The sequence below is a fragment of the Cherax quadricarinatus genome, chromosome 27, assembly GCF_038502225.1.
Source record: "Cherax quadricarinatus isolate ZL_2023a chromosome 27, ASM3850222v1, whole genome shotgun sequence".
NCBI classification, from domain to species: domain Eukaryota; kingdom Metazoa; phylum Arthropoda; class Malacostraca; order Decapoda; family Parastacidae; genus Cherax; species Cherax quadricarinatus.
In genome coordinates, this window is record NC_091318.1 from 5,371,280 (window position 1) to 5,377,279 (window position 6,000).

A 6,000-nucleotide genomic window follows, 5' to 3' on the forward strand; every position below is an offset into this window, starting at 1 on the left:
CAATCCTAACCAGCCTGATAAGAAGGGCAAAAAAATTGTATTATGAGAACAGATTATCCAACTTACGAGGTGATATAAAAAAGACCTGGAAAACCCTATCAGAAATTCTGGGAACAAAAAAGATATCACGAAATAGCGAAATAAAATTAGCAAAATCAGATGAACCCCAACTCCCACCAACAGAAACAGCAAACAGACTCAATGATTTCTTCTCCACTATAGGACAAAACCTTGCCAATAAAACCCCAAGCTCAGATACCCCTCCAAATGACTACCTCACCGGCAACTACCCGAACACACTGTTCCTAGCTCCGACTAACCCATACGAAGTCTCCCTTATTATCAACGCACTAAAAAACAAGGCAGGAGATTTAAATACCTTACCACCCTTTATATACAAAAAAGTGTCACAAGTGCTATCACCAATCATTGCAACACTCTTTAACAAATCCATTGAATCCTCCACCTTCCCTACAGTACTCAAAATAGCAAGGGTCACCCCGATCCACAAAGGAGGAGACCAAACAGAGTTGAATAACTGTAGGCCAATATCCAACTTACACCCTCTCTCAAAAATCTTCGAAAAATTAATTCATAAGCGAATCTACTCCTACCTTATCTCCCAAAACATACTCAACCCCTGCCAATTTGGATTCAGGCCTAATAAAAATACTAATGATGCTATTATACACATGCTAGAACATATATACACTGCAATAGAGAAAAAAGAAGTCCCACTGGGGATCTTCATTGACTTACGTAAAGCTTTTGATACAGTTGACCATGACTTGCTCCACGTAAAATTGTCACACTATGGTATAAGAGGGCACTCTCTGAACTACCTCAAGTCATACCTCAGCAACAGAAGCCAATATGTGTACGCAAATGGGGCAAACTCTTATGCGCAACCAATTACAGTTGGTATCCCACAGGGAAGTGTCCTTGGCCCTCTTCTCTTTCTCCTATACATAAATGACCTTCCAAATGCTTCGCAATTACTCAAACCCCACACTATTTGCAGATGACACTACATACGTCTTCTCTCACCCGAGCCCCAGTCACGCTAGCCAATACTGTAAATACCGAATTACAGAAAATATCTACCTGGATGAGGACTAACAAACTTACACTAAACATTGACAAAACCTACTTCATTCAGTTTGGTAACAGAGCTACAGATGTCCCTCTTAACATAATGATAAACGGATCACCTATCACAAAGCTAACAGAGGGAAAATTCTTAGGAATCCACCTTGATAATAGACTCAAATTTCATACACATATACAACAAATTTCTAAGAAAATTTCCAAGACTGTAGGCATACTATCGAAGATACGGTACTATGTTCCACAGTCAGCCGTCCTGGCCCTATATCACTCTCTTATTTACCCCTATCTCACCTATGGAATTTGTGCATGGGGCTCAAAACAATTAACCATCTCAGACCACTAATTACCCAACAAAAGGTTGCAGTTAGAATGATAACAAATTCTCACTACAAGCAGCACACTCCACCAATATTCAATACACTAAACCTACTCACCATACAAAACATCCATACTTATTACTGCACCTATTACATACATAGAACACTTAACTCTGATATTAACCCTCCCCTCAAACATCTCCTTGCCAACCTCAACAGAACACATGACCATAACACAAGGCACAGATCACTCTTTGATGTTCCTCGTGTCCATCTCACACTATGCAAAAACTCAATGCACATAAAAGGCCCTAAAATCTGGAATTCATTACCTGTAAATATAAAAGAAACACTACCTGTTTATAAATTCAAGTCTCTTCTCAAAGATCACTTACTCACCCAAAACCAAATAAATACTGAATAACTGAACCTTATAAATTGTATATCTTAAATGTTTCTCACAATTATACCACATAAATGTTAAACCTAAAACCGAATCTAACTTTATTATTTTTTAAATACACTACCTAACAGAATACTTCATATGACTGAATGTACAACAATGCATGCAACCATATGACCTGTCTTTGTAATACTCACTTGTGCTTTATAGTAATCTGTTTACATTAATGTTTTATCACTGATTTCAACATTGCTTATTTAATCTTAAGTTAATTTTAAGCCAGCCCGTAATGCTATGCATAGTATAAGTGGCTTTGGCATGCTGCTCTTATCTGTATTTTTTTGTACCTCTGTATGTGTGCTCAAATTGTTAATAAATAAATAAAAAAAATAAATATAGAAACATTTATGTAATGCAGTAAAAGGCATAACAACATGTGAGGAATGATCTAGCAGATGTTATTAAATTATTTTACCTTAAAGGACAAGTGAAAGGCAACACTCATGCCTTAATTCAAGGATTCCAAAATATAGACTGTAGTTACCCAAAGGCAGTTGATGTGTTGGAGGTCACCTATGGAAATTTGGAGCAAAGTACGTTGGACCTAGTAAATACCGTGATTAATTTAAGAACTCCAGAGCACAATTATCAAAATTTACAACAATTTAGAAAGCACTCTTAAGTCCCTGAGTAATAGGTTTGATTTGGGTGAATCAGACTGGATATTGACTAGCAAGACTATAAAAAGGTTGTTTAATAAATACTACAAAGGATATTTTCCTAGCCAACAAAATAATTCTAAGAATGTAAGACATGATGACTCTGATGTATCTGTTAGTTTTCACAAATGGAAAAAATATCCTAATTTAATAATCATAATTGATCCCATAAAAAGGGTTGTATAGGAACGTATCAAGTGGCAGGAACCAGAAATTAAGGTTCTCTACATCAAATTTAGAGGAATAAGTACCTTAATAAGAGTGGCCTGGTTAATAATGGACAAGTCAAGCAAAAGAGGGATTATCTTTTTTACCAGGGTGCTCATTGCTCTAAGTATTGTAATGCTTATGATTCATGGGATGTTAAGTTGGATAGGTTAGAGGAACTTAACAGATGTATCAGATGTTTAGGCAGTAATAATGTAAAGGACTGTTATGCCAAACCGAATAACTGTTATCAATGTCACAAAGGAAGACATCACATTGTAATGTGTAAGGGTTTGTATAATGATAATAATAATGATGATGACCCTGACACAAAGGTTAATAATATAAAAATTGCAGCTAATGTTAATGATGATGGCATAGCTGAAGTGGCCTTACCCATGGTGAATATAGAAATTTGGGATAAAAGGTGTAAAAAAAATGTAACTGCATTGCTTTGTAGATGAATGGTTCAGAGAACCGACATGTTGATAAATTAGACACATGTGCAACTCCTGGGTATCTTTATTGAGGAAACGTTTCGCCACACAGTGGCTTCATCAGTCCATACATAGGAGAAACTTGAAGAACAGGAGGAGAATGAGGTAATCAGTCCCTCAACCTTGAGTCGATGTGTTCAGTCCATCAATCTTGAGTAGAATACGGCATATGAGCGGAGAAGCAGCTTATAAACCGTATGGCAGGAGAGGTGCAGCAGTCATAGGTGGTGTCACATTTGTTCAATGTGGAAGTAGGTCGTGCCCAGTAGGTCTTGGGCACGACCTACTTCCACATTGAACAAATGTGACACCACCTATGAAGGCAACAAACATAACTATTTCTTACCAATTGCTACAACTCTGAGGCATGTAGGAATGGTTTGAGACACCTTAAGTCACAAGGAGAATGTCTCCCTTCGACACCCGCTATTATAAAATCCCACAAGTTATTCTGGACCCATAAATATTAACTTCAAATTTAATAAACACAACCAGCAATTCTGTTAATATTTACATTAAAATTATGTGGACTGTATAACCTTAAATTGACAGACAGAAGGAATACATGTATTCATACACCATATGAGAAAAATATTTATGTTACCAACTCTCACCAAAATTGTCTGGAGGTTGCTTGGTGCAGCCATCACCCACAACCCCTGCCTAGATATGAGGAAACTAATTGGCCAGATGTTCAACACATGAAGTGCAGTATACTTAGCTGTGGGTGTAGATGGTTCCTTACTATCCCCTTTTAACATCTAATTTCTAAGTCCTGTCAAGTCGCTGGTTTCTCACATTCTGCAGGACCGTAACTCCGATTCTTTTTACTCCTATTTGGGAGGCTTAAACCCCATTTAACCTCCAGAGTCATTGAACAATTCCCTCAAATTTCACTGTCGTCTTGTTCCTCCAATTACAATATGGCATCCCTCCTCCCACAGACACTACTTGTTTGCTGGTTCCCTTTTTAATTCCTAAATTAATTTTTACTAACAACAATGTATTTCATTAACTTACATGCTAAAATGCACTATAATTTCGGAAAATACACAATATTTTTCACACTTTATTTGTAAATGGTATGGTAAGGAAATGTTGTGTCACTTCTAAAAACAGCAGGAGGTCATGTAATGTATGGTAGACTTCCTCGTACTAATATTGAATGACTAGAGGAAACAATAAATTAAGTCACTGTGTGTCTTAATCATGAAAGAGCGCACCAGTACAGTGGAACCTCTGGTCACGAACACTTTTGAACATGAACAAATCGGTTCACGGCCAAAAAAATCCCCAAATTTTTTGTTTTGCATCTGGTCATGAACACACAATCGGGTGCCAAACAAACCCATCTGCATCAATTTTCACATTCAGGGCAATTTTTTTGCACGTGCCAATTTTCCCCACCTCCTATTATTTATGGACACCTAATAAAGACCTTCTGTCGGTCTCGCTCAGACGTTCATTCGCTGTGAACTCCTTGTGTTGTATTTCGTGTGTTTTTAATTCATTTTGTTTTCATGGTTGTTTATGGTATGTTTTTTCTCTGTTATTTAAGGTTTTCTCTCTATTAAACTGTGTATTATTTTGTATAATTAAGGATTCTCCAAACTTTGATTAATTTTTCTGTGCTTGAGGGGCGGCTAAGGGTGGCTAAGGGGCGGCTAAGGGTGGCTAAGGGACGGCAAAGGGGCGGCTAAGGGACGGCTAAGGGTGACTAAGGGGCGGCTAAGGGGCGGCTAAGGGGCGGCTAAGAGGCGGCTAAAGGGCGGTTAAAACTCTTAAAAAAAATGTTTACAGCAAACGGTTCGTAGGGGGTGTAGAATGGACTCATGCAATATTAGTTTTCTCTGTTGTTCAAGGTTTTCTCAGTGTTATTCAAGGTTTTTACATTTAGTTTACTATTACACTGTGTATTCTATGGTATAATTAACTATTTTTGTGCTTAAAAATCTTAAAAAAAAGAAAAACAATATTTACTTACAGTTCGTAAAGTAAAAGGACACAAGTGCAACTAATGTGACATTTTACTGTGGCAACGTTTCGCTCTCCAGGAGCTTTGTCAAGCCGTTACAAACAGTACATGGACACAGAGGATATATGTAGGCTCAGAGTGAGGTGCAATACTAGAGGTAGTAGTAGTAGTGACATAAGTTGTAGTAGTAGTAATAGGGTAGAGCAATTAACTCGTACATGAGTAAAAGGATAAAAAAGCTATTACTTGGGTAACATAAAAATAGGTTAGACAAATATAGCCTGTTTCAGTGTTCACTCTCTGTAATGTGCTTTGTGTAGTATTAACAGGAGAGACTATGTGATGGCAGGGTTTACTGTTTTCAGGAGGATTCTTGCTAAGACTTCAGAGATGGTGAAGCTGCCTTTGTTTTGTTTAATTGTAGTCGAAACAGCGATTAGTGCTGACTCGAGGCACTTGCGTCTGCGGAAATTAGTTTCTTTGATCACTAATTGGGCGTCCCTGAATTTCATGAGATGATTGGTGGAATTTCGGTGTTGTACACAGGCGTTGTTCAAGTTATCGTTCCTACATGCGTAAATGTGTTCATTGAGGCGGGTGTCGAGGTTTCTTGCTGTTTCACCTACATAAATCTTGTCGCAGTCTCCGCAGGGTATTGTGTAAACCCCTGCCTTGACTGGTTCGTGGTGGTTTGATTTTGTCCTGGTTAGATCCTTTATTGAAGTGCTGGAAGCGATGGCGACTCTGGTGTTAGCTTGTGAAAGTACTTTAG